This window comes from Paramisgurnus dabryanus, chromosome 7, assembly GCF_030506205.2.
Source record: "Paramisgurnus dabryanus chromosome 7, PD_genome_1.1, whole genome shotgun sequence".
In the NCBI taxonomy this organism is placed as follows: Eukaryota; Metazoa; Chordata; class Actinopteri; order Cypriniformes; family Cobitidae; genus Paramisgurnus; species Paramisgurnus dabryanus.
Genome location: NC_133343.1, coordinates 11,774,944 through 11,790,505, shown reverse-complemented (window position 1 = coordinate 11,790,505; position 15,562 = coordinate 11,774,944).

The window sequence follows — 15,562 nt, the reverse complement described above, 5'->3', positions numbered from 1 at the left end:
CATAGGGGCAAAAAAAAATCGTAATTGGGTCGTTTCAGCCTGCAGTGTGAACGTAGCCTAAGTGCGAGAGAGAGAGAGCGAGTAAGAGAGGGAGCAACGCGATTCACTTTCATCAATACAAGTATAAATATGTTGTTTAATATGTTTCTCTGAAGTTTAAAATGAATACGAGGAGTTACAAAACAGAGAGTGAGAGACTGACAGAACAACGCCAATATATTCAATCATACACAATAAGCATAAACATGTTGTTTTATTTGTTTCTCTAAAGATTGAGCATTAAACGTGTTGTTTTATTACAGATAATTTAAATGTGCTTGTGTGTTTCGGTCAAAAAGTAAACTCCTGAGTGTTTGTGGAAGTGTGTTTTATTGTAAAATGCTAACTATTGTGACTGTTTAAAACACAAATGTGAAGGCAGTATGAGATCTAAAAGTCTTTATTTTTATCCCACAATGCTCCCCATCTGCTGATGAACACATATTTAGTATGCATAGAACAGATGATTGCCTTTTTAAACTTGTTCAAATATATAATTCTGAACACCGCTTATTAACTTGTTTTGTGAGAATCTCCTGATAACTGTAGCTGTGTCCCAATTCAAGGGCTGCGACCTTCTAAGCATGCAACCTTAAAAGACCCTGTCCCAAATGGCACACTTCATGTGGACTTTCGGTCTCGTGGCCTCAAATTGCGCTTGCTGGCTTAGTCTACGACAGTTATACGCGGGTAAATGTGTAAACAACCCACACCTGACGGACGTTTTCATCTTACCTGTCCGCAACTCGGACCTCAAAAAAAGAAAAATAAATATTGTACCCGACCCGCTCCCCGCATTTTTTTAAAGTAGTAATTGTATAAAATAGTTAATTGGCAACTTTATTTCAAACGACCCGACCGGCCGCAACCCGAATATCATAAAAAATATTTTTGGATAACTCGTAACCACGGGTAACCACGGATGACAGCAGGCACCCGCTAATTTTGGATCAACCCGCGCATCACTGGTCTACGAGTCCATAGGGTGTCCCATCTGTCATTTTTATGCTCCGAAGTGTGCTTGGCACAGGTTAACCTGTTGACTGTATAATTTCAACGCGCAAGTCTGCACTCGATGCATCCTCAATATCAAGAACTCATCCGGGTATTTTCATGCGTCCTCTGTACTTGCGTTCTTGAGAATTGGAATTGAACTTTGACTGTTAATGATGACGTAGAGCGAGGACACAAGGACGCAAGATCGCTGAAAAACGCATATTGAGAAACAGCCATATTCTAAGGGGCTGGACACACCAAAGCTTTTACCCCCGCAGCCAGCGCATGTTTTCAATTGTTTCCAATGGAAGCTCTGCGTTTTTCAAATAAGCCAGCAGCTAACGGTTTTCTTCCGCGCTGAAAATCGGCGCCCGGTGCTTTTTCCACGCTCAGCGCTGAGCACCGAGAAATGAAACATTTTCAACTTTTGGATGAAAAGCTCCGCTCATCAATGTCAGTTCTCACGCGGCCGTCCAATCACAGCGGAGGAGGGGCGGGACAAGTAGCACAGCAACCAACTGTCTCACAGCTGACGTATCAGAGCTACCAAAGCGCTTAGCTGAAGAAAGCTGGCACTCAGCTCAAAAACAGCTGGCATTCGGCTTTGTCCAGGCGTTTTCAGCCGCGTTTAAAAGTTTTGGTGTACACAAGCCCTTAGAACGCAAAGAACAGACTTGCGTTCTTGTGGAGACTGGTCTTGCCAGGCGACCTTGGAAGAATGAACTCAGAAGGTTGCGAGAACACAGAACGCACTTGTGAGATTTGGGATGTGTGCAATCTTCCTGCTGGTCACGTGACCTCCCCAGATATCAACGCGCAAGTCTGCACTCGATGCATCCTCGATATCAAGAACTCCTCCGGGTATTTTCACGCGTTCTTCCTGATTTATTTTTGTTTTCTCATACACTGTAAATATTTTTGCACCTTCAAAAAAACCACCATTTGGATCCTGCATTAACTTTTTAGTACAGCACGTCATTTCCTTTTTTCTATATCAACTGGTTGGATCCCTTACAGTGCTCATCAGCACCCTTGATGCGGACTTCGGCGAAGCCCGCACTGTAGCAGGCTTCGTGCACTTTACCAACATAGAAGTCCTTGCGAAAGAGCAATCAGACCAGTCAGACGACGGACATTTCAAAATGTGATGTCGAGTCTGTCCCAAAATACGACTCCGGTGCGCCCTCTTGGACTCACATCAAGGTTTCCTAAGGTCTGCACTACATGATGTCATCAAAGTGTGGACTCTGAGGAGGTCCACAAGTCCGCAGTGTGCCATTTGGGTCAGAGCCAAAGGCGAGCCCTCTGTCTTTCAAGGTGGTAGCCTCAAAAGTTTGTGAAGAACGAGAGAGGCCCTGTCCCAAATGGCACACTCTGGACTTGTGGACCTCCTCAGAGTCCACACTTTGATGACATCATGTAGTGCAGACCCTAAGGACCCTTGACGCGAGGCCAAGAGGGTGCATCGAAGTTGTATTTTGGGACAGGAGTTAAAATCTATTAAAATGCTTTTTCATTCAAATCAAATGCTCAAGCTTTATTTTTTAAGATTTGTGTTCAATTTATTTTTATTAATTTATGACACAACAAAACAAATGGATAATAAACTATACATTTAACTTTAAAATAAAACTACTAACAATTTTCTGTTGCAAATAACAATTCTTACGTTTTACATTATTTTACACAAATACATAAGCACACATACAAACGTGTGTGTGTGTGTGTGTGTGTGTGTGTGTGTGTGTGTGTGTGTGTGTGTGTGTGTGTGTGTGTGTGTGTGTGTGTGTTTATATTCATCTCAAATGGCAATAAGTGCCTTCTGAAATCGCCCTATATATTTATAAATAATATACAGTTGCATCTCATATATCGTAAATATATCTTTTTTTAATTAAATCTTTTTAATACATTTTCATACAATTCATAATTAAAACAAGCACTCTGGTCTCACGGTACTTTGATGTCAAGTGAATCGCTCTGTGCATATACGCTGCATTTTTTTATCGACGTGGGTCTTGATCACAGTCCATGGTCTTGATATAATGGGTATGGTTTTCTAACAAAGTTAGCGTCCGTACGGAGCAGAAAAGACAGAAAAACCACATGCCTGCATGATCATATCACCATATATTATTTACTGCCAAAATCTTGCCGAGCCACGCAATGAGTAACGCTGGTTTAAGCTTTGAAACGGTCCAAAAAAACACAGAAGTAACGGAATGCCTTATAAGGCCCATTTCCGGCCTCAAACTGTCAGTCTCAGACGTATGGAGTGAAAACAGTATCAAAACCTCCCACAAATGCACACAATGAATCCATATGCACGCACGAGAATTCACAAATGCACACAAGAGATTCACACTGAAATCCACAAATGCATACGAAAAATTCACACACTAAAATCCACAAATGCATGCAGGAGATTCAGACACTGAAATCCACAAATGCACACAAAAAAATCACACGCTGAAATCCACAAATGCACACAAAAAATTCACATGCTGAAATCCACAAATGCACACAAAAAATTCACACGCTGAAATCCACAAATGCACACAAAAAATTCACACGTTGAAATCCACAAATGCACGATTCACACACTGAAATCCACAGCCCGTGCCGGTGTCCACGGCCGGGGTTCAATCTATCCCTTTTCTTCGGCGGCAGCCTCCTTCTACTTCTCTTTGTTGTCAAATAAAAATACCTTTGCATTGGGATTCTGACTCTGTCGTTCCTCATAGAACGGACTCGCCAACTATTGATCCCGCGGAGGTCGATTCGATGAGAACGGCGATCGCCCAGGAGGGCTCCTGGCTGGGTCAGCACACTGCCCGATTGTCCACCACCAATCGGGAGATAGACGATCTCACTGCCCGGGTCGCCTTGATCAGGTTCGCCGCAAGCATGCACCATTTGAAGCAGAGCCCCATGTAACAGATCCTCCTCCATACGACGGAGACCCAGCCGCCTGTCGGGCTTTCTTATCACAGTGCTCGCTCATCTTTGCTCTCCAGCCCCGCCGCTACGTCTCAGAACGCACCTGAGTGGCATATGTTATTACCCGTCTGACTGGCAAAGCCCGTGATTGGGCCACCGCTGTCTGGGACGCCCGTGACCCCTGTTGCCGCTCTTTCGAGGAATTCCGGGGTGAGATGGAAAGGCTGTTTGATCAAGTTGCCCGCGGCAATTCTGCTGCCGCCCCCCTGACTCGTCTTACCCAGTCTGGGTTGTCTGTGACAGATTATGCTGTTGAATTCAAGACGCTTGCTGCTGCCTGCCGGTGGAATGAGGAGGCTCTCCGGGCGTGCTTTGTGGATGGACTCATCGACGGTATTCAGGATGAGATTTCTTCGCACAAGCTGCCTGAGTCTTTGGAGGCGATCATCAATCTTGCTCTCTGAGTCGAAGCCCGCAGGTCCTTACGCTCCCAGCGCCGGGCTCTACAACTGCCCAGAGCCTCTCTATCTCCTCGTCAGACGCAGCCTTCTCCTAACTCTGCTTCATCTGAACCCGAACCCATGCAGATGGGTGGATTCCGTCTGTCAGCCAAGAAAAAGGAACGTCGTCTTTGCAATGCCCTCTGCCTTTACTGCGGCAAGCCAGGTCATATGGCAAAGGACTGCCCGTTAAAAGCCCTCGCCCATCAGTGATTTCGGGAGTCCTGGTGGGTGCTACTACTCCTAAACTATCCCCTATCACCTGCACTAGAATGCAAGTTACCGTATCCTTCGCCGGGCAGGATTTTGCTTCTTCCGCTCTTCTCGACTCGGGAGCAGAGGGCAACTTCATAGACCACGAATTGGCTCTCTCCTAGGGGCTCCCCATTGTTCCCCTCAAGACTACATTGGAGGTCTGGTCCCTTCGCGGTCAGCAGATGGCACCGATTACACACTGCACCACCCATGTAAGTCTTTTGATCTCTGGCAATCACCATGAGAGGATTGTGCTGTACCTGCTTCATGCCGCTTTGTCTCCCGTAATATTGGGGCATGGGTGGTTCGTGGAGCACAACCCTCACGTGGATTGGCAGAGAGGTGTTATTTTCTCTTGGTCTCAGTCTTGTCATGTGTCTTGTTTGGGTTCCGCTGTTTCTGCTTCTGTGTCTTCGCCCCCGCAGGTACTGGCGGCCGATTTGACCGGGGTCCCGGCGGAATATTCCGACATCGGCCAGGTATTCAGTAAAGCCCGGGCCACCTCCCTTCCTCCCCACCGGCCGTATGACTGTGCCATCGATCTCCTCCCAGGCACTTCTCCACCTTAAGGTAGACTTTACTCTTTGTCGGGTCCTGAAAGAGAGGCTATGGACCAATATATTAATGATGCCCTTCGTGCTGGTCTCATCCGACCCTCCACCTCGCCCGCAGGGGCCGGGTTTTTCTTTGTCAAAAAGAAGGACGGCTCTCTTCATCCCTGTATTGATTACAGAGGGTTAAATGACGTTACTGTTAAGAATAGGTACCCCCTTCCTTTAATGTTATCTGCTTTTGAGCTTTTACAGGGAGCCCAGTTCTTCACCAAGCTCGATTTGTGCAATGCTTATCATCTGGTACGCATAAGAGAGGGAGATGAATGGAAGACAGCCTTTAACACCCCTTCTGGACACTTCGAGTACTGCGTTCTGCCGTTCGGGCTCACGAACGCTCCCTCTGTCTTCCAGGCTCTGGTCAACGACGTGTTGAGAGACATGATTAATAGATTTGTCTTCGTGTATATAGATGATATTCTCATCTTTTCTCCCTCTATGCAGGAACACACTCAACACGTCCGCAGAGTCCTTAGATGTCTTTTAGAGAACCAGCTGTTTGTTAAGGCAGAGAAGTGCGAGTTCTACCAGAGGTCGGTTTCGTTCCTGGGTTTTATTATAGCCACTGGTGAGATACGTCCAGACCCCGCTAAGGTCAAAGGAGTCGTTCAATGGCCCGTCCCCGAGTCCCATAAGGAGCTGTTACGGTTTCTCGGCTTCGCCAACTTTTACCGGTGATTTATCCGTAACTACAGCCAGGTTGCTCAGCCACTAACGGCTCTCACCTCAACCAAGACCAGGTTTGCTTGAAATAGAATGGCTCAGGAGGCCTTTGATAATTTAAAGTCCCGGTTTATCTCTGCTCCTGTTCTTTCTATTCCAGATCCAGTAGCCCAATTTATCGTTAAGGTTGATGCTTCTGATGTCGGGTCGGCGCTGTTTTGTCCCAGAGGTCTCTTAATGACGGAAAGTTGCATCCGTGCGCCTATTTCTCACATAAGCTTAACCCAGCAGAACGAAATTACGACATAGGTAACCGGGAGCTGCTGGTGGTCAAGCTGGCCTTGGAGGAGTGGCGTCACTGGTGGGAGGGGACCTCAGAGCCTTTCTTGGTCTGGACGGACCACAAGAATTTGGAGTACATCCGTTCAGCCAGGAGATATACGTCTCGTCAGGCCCGTTGGACATTCTTCTTTGACCGGTTTAACTTCACCCTCTCGTACCGGCCTGGCTCTAAGAATACCAAGCCCGATGCCCTTTCCCGTATGTTCAAGGGTCCTTAGCCCACCAGAGACAAAACCATCCTCCCGGAGGGGCGGGTGGTGGGTTCCCTGCGCTGGGGCATCGAACAAAGGGTAGAGCGGGCCGGCCGAGGGGGGAAGTGCCAGTTGGGTGCCCGGCGGGTCGACTGTGGGTTCCGGTTGCGCTACGCTCTGAGGTCATCCAGTGGGGTCACGAGTCCAGGTTAGTTTGCCATCCGGGGGTTCGGAGAACGTTGGCCGCCGTCCGCAAACGTTTCTGGTGGCCCTCAATGGGTCCTGATGTCAGACAGTTTGTTTTAGCCTGTCAAGTCTGTGCCCGTAATAAGGCGTCCCATCAAGCACCCATTGGTCATCTTATGCCCCTTCCTGTCCCATCTCGTCCCTGGTCTCATATAGCCATTGACTTTGTTACCAACTTACCCAGCTGTGAAGGTAACACTGTAATTTTAACTGTAGATGATCGGTTTTCTAAGGCGGTTCATTTTGTTCCCTTGCCCAAGCTCCCCTCTGCCAAGGAAACTGCTAATGCCATGATCAAACACGTCTTTCGTTTACATGGTCTGCCCACAGACCTGGTTTCTGATAGGGGTCCCCAATTCATTTCTTGTTTCTGGCAAGAGTTCTGTAGACAGATCGGCTGCAAAGCCAGCTTGTCTTCAGGTTATCACCCTCAGACCAATGGGCAATGTGAACGGGGTAATCAGGATCTAGGTCGAGTGCTCCGCTGTCTGACATCTCAATATCCGAACTCCTGGTGCCAACAGTTACCCTGGGTAGAGTATGCACACAACTCCCTCCCGACGGCTTCCCTTAAAATGTCCCCTTTTGAGGCGTCCATGGGGTTTCAGCTTCCACTTTTCCCATCTCAAGAACCCAATGCGGCGGTTCCGTCTGCGCTAGCCTTTGTCCGTCATTGCAGACGCACCTGGAAGAAGGCTAGAGATTCCCTACTCCTAGCATCCAGACGAACCAAGGTCACAGCTGACCGTCACCGCAGACCCACCCCTCGCAGAAGGTATGGCTTTCTTCCAAGGATCTGCCTCTCCGGGAGCCTTCTCGTAAGCTGGCCCCCTCTTCCTTGGGCCATATACCATTATTAAGGTGATCAACCCAGTGACAGTCAAGCTCAGATTGCCGCCTACTCTCGGTCGGGTTCACCCGGTTTTTCATGTATCCCAATTAAAACCGGTATGTTGCCGTATCGTGTCTTGTCTTGTTGACTTTGATTTTGTCTGTGCTATCTGCTCTTCGCTATTTTACAGACATTCAGCTGCTGCTCCCTCTATTGTGGATTTCCATCTCTTCGATGTGGATTTGCTATTTGCCTGTGGACTATTAAGAACGCTGAACCTCTTGATACGCTAAAGAACTTTTCCATCTATCCTCGGTCTGCACGGCGAGCTACTGCGGGGCGTTGTGCCTTACTGGGAAGCCCATTTCTCGTGTCTAGTCTTTAACTGTGCTCTCTCTTTGTACCCATAGACTGCCGCCTCATCTGCAGAATTCCCGACAGGTGTCGTTGTCCCGCACCGCTGTATTTCCACCTTCGGTGCCCCTCTGCCGTGGCTTGGCAGGCCGGATGACATCTCCACAGTGCTCCAGGTTGAGAGTTCGCCCCACCATCCTCCAGTCTTCCACGTAGCGGCGCTCGTGGGAGTGGTGTATGTGCCTCGCTCCATATTGGGGCAGTTAACCCCTGATCTACCCGTGCCGGTGATTAAAAATATAAGAATGCATTACTCCGTCACAATCCCCATTTCCATCCTGTAACATCTTCATTCTATCCTGTACCATTTTCATTCCTGTGCTTATTGACTATTGGCAGAGTCATTTATCCAGTACAGTGAGGGTTAAAGGTGATCTTCTGATAGGTCAATTTGAATGTATTATGTTCAAAGGTGACTCTTCACTTTACTTCTTTATCTGAGCATTGGGGTTAAGGCCTTTAGGCCGAGATTCCAGTTTTCAATGGTGATTCACCTTCTTCTAAACTTTCTTTTTCTTTCTTTCTTTCTTTCTTTCTTTCTTTCTTTCTTTCTTTCTTTCTTTCTTTCTCTGTATTCTATACTATCAGGTAATATCTCACATACACTGGAAACAGTTAATTGTACTATGTATTATTTACGATTTCATGCATTTATAGTGTAACCATTTCAATTGTAACTTTAAGTCAGTACTGTTATTAAACCTTTTAATTTATATATCTGTTGTTTAGTTTTGATTTAATGGTAATACTTAAACTTACCTATTGCAATACAATATATTCATACTCTAGCAACATACTCTGACATATTGTGACTGAAACCTTTTGTAGTTCATAAATAAAAAACAATAGAACAAAGAAAATCACTTGTATTAAACAAATAAATATTTTTTGTATTTCAGTAAAGTTCTCTTTGTGATTTTGCCTCAGCCATTATCATGTCAATCAGTGGGCTGCCTCTCATTTTTGCTGCAAGCTGCGGTTCCTGCACGCTGCATTTCACCCCATACACCTCTGCGGTGCGCAAGGCCTACATGGCCATCAGAGCTGATCGCAGTCACTCTAGTCAATGCTGTGTTTATACCTGCCATGCCTGCCATTTCAGATGCATCCCAGCTGTGTTTTAGTCATTATAAAGACCTCAATTATATTGAATCTATATTTCACATAGAGTGCCAGTGAACAGGAACAGAAAACTGGCATTATTTGGTCTCTTCTAAAGGATGCACTGATCCCTTACGAAAATTAACCATGGTTTTACTACAGTTACAGCCAAAAAACAGTTATAGTAAAACCATGGTTTGGCCAATAGTAATCAATACACCAAAAAAACATGGCTACTACACTTTTACATCAAAAGAACCATGGTTAATTTTCGTAAGGGGTGTGCACAGGAATGTTATTTTGAATTTGAACTGTGCTGCTTGGATGCGGCGTCTGTCAAAAATAGCACCCATCTATCTTTAGCAAAGCAGCTCAGAGATGTGATGAGAGAGAGCCTGATGCGCTACAGCTCAGAAGAAATATATGAATAAAAATCATTTTTATTTGTATAATTGAAGTTAGTTTCTTTTCTTTCTTTTATTGTTGTTGTGTTTTCATTAAAAATAATAATGAACCACAAACTAATTTGTTTAATATAAGAGAAAAATCCAAAGATCTTTAAATTATTTGTTTTATAACCTATGTCATTCTATTCGTTTGGTTAAAAGAAGTATGTTTACTATTCACGCGATGCACCTGTGTGCTCTAAAGGTCGCTACCTGGAGAAACACAGAAAGTGAGAGAACAGAGATTCCAAAACAAAATATATATTCCATTTCAGGTCATTTTAATTTTAAATGTTAATTTACTGTAGATTACAAACTGTCCTTTGGAAACCCAGATTAAGATATGCACTGATACGGCACCGTAGTGTTGGCATTAAATAAAACAAAGTATTATTGGATGATCTAACTATTATTGTATGAAGTATAAATACTTCTATATGTATTATATCAATTTATTTATATGCATATACTTTTATTAATATGATTGGTTCAGTTTGAAATTCATTATCTTTTATTATTAAATAAAAGAAATAAATTAAACTATTGGATGATCCCTCCCTGTAACGCCTTCCCCCGTCCTGAATTTCAGCCATCTCATCTGGTCACCCTAGGGTTATCATACTTGACAATAATGTCACTTATACTTTATTGTAATACATCTGTATAAAAGAAAAATTGTATAAGGTCTGTACGCGCCCTGTTGAGGAAGACAATGTATTGCACTTGAATCTCCTGTGGATTTCAGTGTGTGAATCTTCTGCGTGCATTTGTGAATTTCAGTGTGTGAATTTTTTGCGTGCATTTGTGGATTTCAGTGTGTGAATTGTGGTAGCAGTTTATTTTACAGTACGTGTACTTACCTTGTACATATATGGTAAATAAGTTGTACTTACCGACAAATTTGTGGTACTTACTTTAAGGGATCTACATGGTAGTTAATTGGTATCATTACTGTGCTTACTAGTGGTACATACTTGGTAGTTATTATGTAACTCTAGATAAGTACACTGAAAAAAATGATTCATTGAATTTAATCAATTTTTTTAAGGTAAGTGGTTGCAATCAATTTATTTCAGCTACATTTAAACAAAAGTTTTATATTGTACTTTACTTTACTAATCTTTTTTGTTTAAATGTAGCTTAAATAAATTGATTGCAACCACTTACCTTAAAAAAATTTATTAAATTCAATGAATCATTTTTTTTCAGTGTACTGGGTAATAACAGATACATACTTATAGTGTAGGTATACTGTAACTAACGAGAAACATTACTGTACTTACAAATAAATGTACAATATAAGTATTTAGTATTTACAGGCAAGTTAGGGTTAATGACAGATATTTATAGTGTACAAATATGAACTAATATCAAACACTACTGTACTTACAAATTGTATACACAATAAGTGTGTACTAGTGAATGTACCCAGTAGTTAATGCGTATGATATTCAATGGTTGGGTTTGCCTCACAGTGACATGTATATGATCCTATATCTTAGGTGGTAGGTCCTATGTAATAACTGTGTAAAAAACAACACTTTATTTTACAGTCCTGTTTCCATGCAGTAACCATAAACGTACTAGTGAATATACCCAGTAGTTAATGCGTATGATAGTCATATGGTTGAGTTTGCCTCACAGTTACATGCATATGATGCTATATCTTAGGTGGTAGGTCCTATGTAATAACTGTGTAAAAAGCAACACTTTATTTTACAGTCCTGTTTCCATGCAGTTACCATGGACATACTAGTGAATATACCCAGTAGTTCATACGCATGATAGTCAATGGTTGGGTTTGCCTCACAGTGACATGCATATGATGCTATATCTTAGGTGGTAGGTCCTGTTACCATGCAGAAGTATGGACATACTAGTAAATGTACCCAGTAGATAATGCATACAGTTATTTAATGCTTGGTTTAAAGTACAAAGATACTGAGTAGCAAAATGGCATATAAGTAATGTTTGTTCTTAGTTATCATAAAATTATGGTATAAGTATGGTTTAAGTAAACTTACCACACACTTATTTCTAAGTACAGTAGTGTTTTTTGTTAGTTACAGTATACTGTACCTACACTATAAGTATGTATCTGTTATTACCCAGTACTTATCTAGAGTTACATAATAACTACCAAGTATGTACCACTAGTAAGTACAGTAATGATAAAAATGTATTACCATGTAGATACCTATAAGTAAATATCACACATTTGTCGGTAAGTACAACTTATAGGGAATGTTAATGTACGTCACGGCAGTGTTGCATTATGGGACGTGGGCGCCATGTTTAGAGGCACCGCCGACCGCTATGCCATTTAATTGTGGGTGTGTTAAGCTAAAACTAGGTAAACTTGAAGAAGAACCGAAGAAATTAAGGAGTTTGAAAGAAAAAGAGAAGGGACCCTATCGGGAGAAACTAAGTGCTACTGTCAAAAAACTTTATTTGGACAAATAAACAACAGATCCATATGATTTAGCAGCCCATTACGGATCCAGACGCACTACCTCCGCTCACATATCTGTTATTATTACCTTGTTTTTGGATTGAGTGCATACACTTTGCAGGAGTTTAAGAGCTATAAATCCCTTCAAGCTCATAGTAAGATGACATTCTTCTTTCAGAGTTTTATGATGGTTGGCAAACCAGCTAAAAGAAATATGCAATTTACTTACAATGTATTAATACCTAAGTATCTTAATGATTCTATAAAAAAATATCCGTTGTATTCTGTGCAATGAATTAACACATGTTCATAAGATGGCACTTCTGTTCTTGGCCAAGTTATTAAAACAAACAAAAAGCTAAATATTTAGCTAACGTTATGTCATTTTAAAGAGTAACAAGCATTGGGTTTGAGCAGTTGCATTTAATCAAAAATATTTGTTATAATCGTCAAAATTGTCTAAAGATTTATTTTTATAACTCATGTGGTGAGGTTGATCAGAAATGAATAAATAACGTTACATAATTTACATTTACAAGTTAGTTTGACAGTGTTAGCATAAAAACAAGACAATTTAAGTGATTCTGCTTTTATTTATCACAAATTACTGAATGACTGAAAATGCAGCAAACACACTCTTGCAGATGCAGGGATTTTTTTTTTTGAAAAGTGAAAGTTTTTCTCCTGATCCGGCGTCTTTTCGTCAGCTCCTCCACCGACTTCCCCCAAATAAAAGCTGAAAAAACGTATTCCGTTGTTCAGTTTCCTCCCTGAACGATCGTGTGATCTGCTGTGGCAGTTCTTGATCGAGCAGTACTGACCAAACATATCGAAGTTTATTAAAATCTCGACAGAAAATACAAAAACAACCTCCAACACACTAACAGAATTTTTTTAACATTTCTTTAATTAACACGAACAAACTGATGAGCTTTCTAACATTTCTTATTTTCCTTCATTCTCAGCTGTGCAAATTAAAAAATAAAATTAATATTTGATAAATTCATAGGCAGGTAAACATTATACATATCACAATTAAATGTAAAAAATAATGCCTTTTAGCATCAAATCATATCTTACATATTATTTTTTCTTTGAATAAAAGTGACAATCAACCAAAAGTTATTATTTCAAGATTTTAAATGTATAAAGATGTATTTCAAGCATAAAATTATTTTGCCCAAATAGGTGCCATTAGGGCCCCACATTATTATACCAAATGGGCAAACTTATATGAGGCCCTAGGGGTGTCCTCGACTAAGGATTTACATATTCGAATCAGAATTTTCGAATCTTTCCATAGTCGACCGATAGTCGAATCATCTATGTTTGTGTGCATGGGTTGGGAGGGGGCCAGACCAGGTACAAATTGGTAACTTTTATTTTCTTTCACAAGCAGCACACATAAACAACTGTCTGATAAAGTGACCAAAACTGTCTTTCAAGTAATAAACGAAGACAAAACTGACGATGCATTTATATATATATATATTTTTTTAAGGTAAAATGTAAGGCAACATTTTTAATTATTCCTCATAACATTTTAAAGCCACGATCTACAGAACATCACACAAAAATACATTTTGATAACTAAACCTAAAAAAATAACAAAGGTGATCCTGCCTTGGAAACTCCGGCTACAATTAAGTGTTTTTATTTAATTTGGAGATAGCGCGTCAAAGCAGTCATGACCCAAAAAAAACCCCGATAAATGAGAAATGACAAATAATTTGTGATTGTGACTGTAAATGATAAAAACTAATCTTTATATACAATTCATTAAACTTTAATTTATAACAAGAAAAACACTGAAATTAATGATTTTATAGACACTACGCGTTATTATTTAGAACAGAAATACCTGCTTGCTTGCTTTGACTTTGATCATCTCTGTATTAACTTTAGATACAGAAAGACCGGATGATATTATTTATTTCAGGAATCTCTTTGCTATCATTTGAAAGTGAACACCGACTGACCAATATTAAATCACAAGAAAGACATTCGTGTCAGGCAGAAATAGGTTCGGTGCAGATACTAGTTTCCGTTTCATCACCGAAATAAAAAAAACGGCTTACCTGTTTTGTAGTTTAACTTTAAGATAGACAATATAACCACTCTGTTTTAGATACATTTTAAAAACTTATACTCGTCGAAAAACATCCGTTTTTTAATGTTTAGTTTGATGAACTCCTAAATATGAGACGCAGAGCACCTACCTAGCCCGTTCGGCTAAATTACATGCAAGCATGGCCAGCACGCAATAGCGCAACATCGATACAACGAAAAGCTATCCAAAATTTACATACTTAAATTAGATCGGAATTTACGTTTATAATAAATACAATTTTTTAAATAAAATAAGGTCAGAAGTAACAAAGTGCAGAACAAATATGCAAAATGCCTCAAGTGCATGGAAACAAAACACAAACCAAATAGTTAAATCAGATAACCCAAAGTGATTTAAACCCAAAGTGATATAAAATAAAATATAGAAATTAAGTCAAAGTTTAATTTGCCAGCTTTGTCTTTTAAATGTTGAAACAAAGAGGCAAGGCTTTGAACGGGTAGTTATTAACATAGAGACCTCTTATGGACGTGAAGCCCGGTCACAGGGGTTGTTGGATTTATTAACGCATTTTAAAAATATTTATTGAAAGCTGCTACTTCACATATTATTTGCAGCATTATCATAATATGCAGTATATTAATATTGGGAGAAAGCTGTTATATGTGAAATCAGATAATGTGTGCACCCATATACGGCCAAAATTGAATGATCCTCATTTCATAATACATCTGCGACGATTCGACTATGAGATTGGTAGTCGAATCAGGCTTCTCCTATCGATGCATCGAATCTTCGACTATTCGGGGTCACCCCTATGAGGCCCACATAGTAAAACCCACATGGGACCCACATATATTGCCCATTTGAAGCCCATGTCCACATGTCACCCATGCTGCTTAGATGGGACCCACGTGGGGCCCATATATCAAAGTTGGCTGGGGCATTGTAAGGGAATTTTATTGTTGAAGACTTTTTATCTGATATAGAAAAGATAGACAATCCCCGATTTTCATAAAGCAATTAAAAAATTATATTGAAAAATATATATATATATATATATATATATATATATATATGTGTGTTTATTGTGGTTTCCATGGTTTTACTACAGTTAACAATGGTTGATGTTCGTAAGGGTGAAGCTGTGATTATTATGTAGAGTTTCAGCGGCTATAAAACTCAGCGCCCTTCATTGTTTCGTGGGTTTACAGTTTGGCGTGTGTTTTGGTGCTTATTTCAAGTCCAGGCTATTTTCTGTGTTTTTCGTGAGTTTTTGTTTTGTTTGTGTTTATTTGGTGTTCGTCATGAATCCCGTCATTGTTATTGTGCGAGGATCGTGAAGATTTCAGAGATAACGGGTCGACTTTCTTGTTTGTCAAGGAGAATCGGCTCGTTGTTACAATCAGAAGACCCTTTCCTGCTCATGAGTTCACAGAGCCCTCCGTCCCTGTGTCACAGGAGGA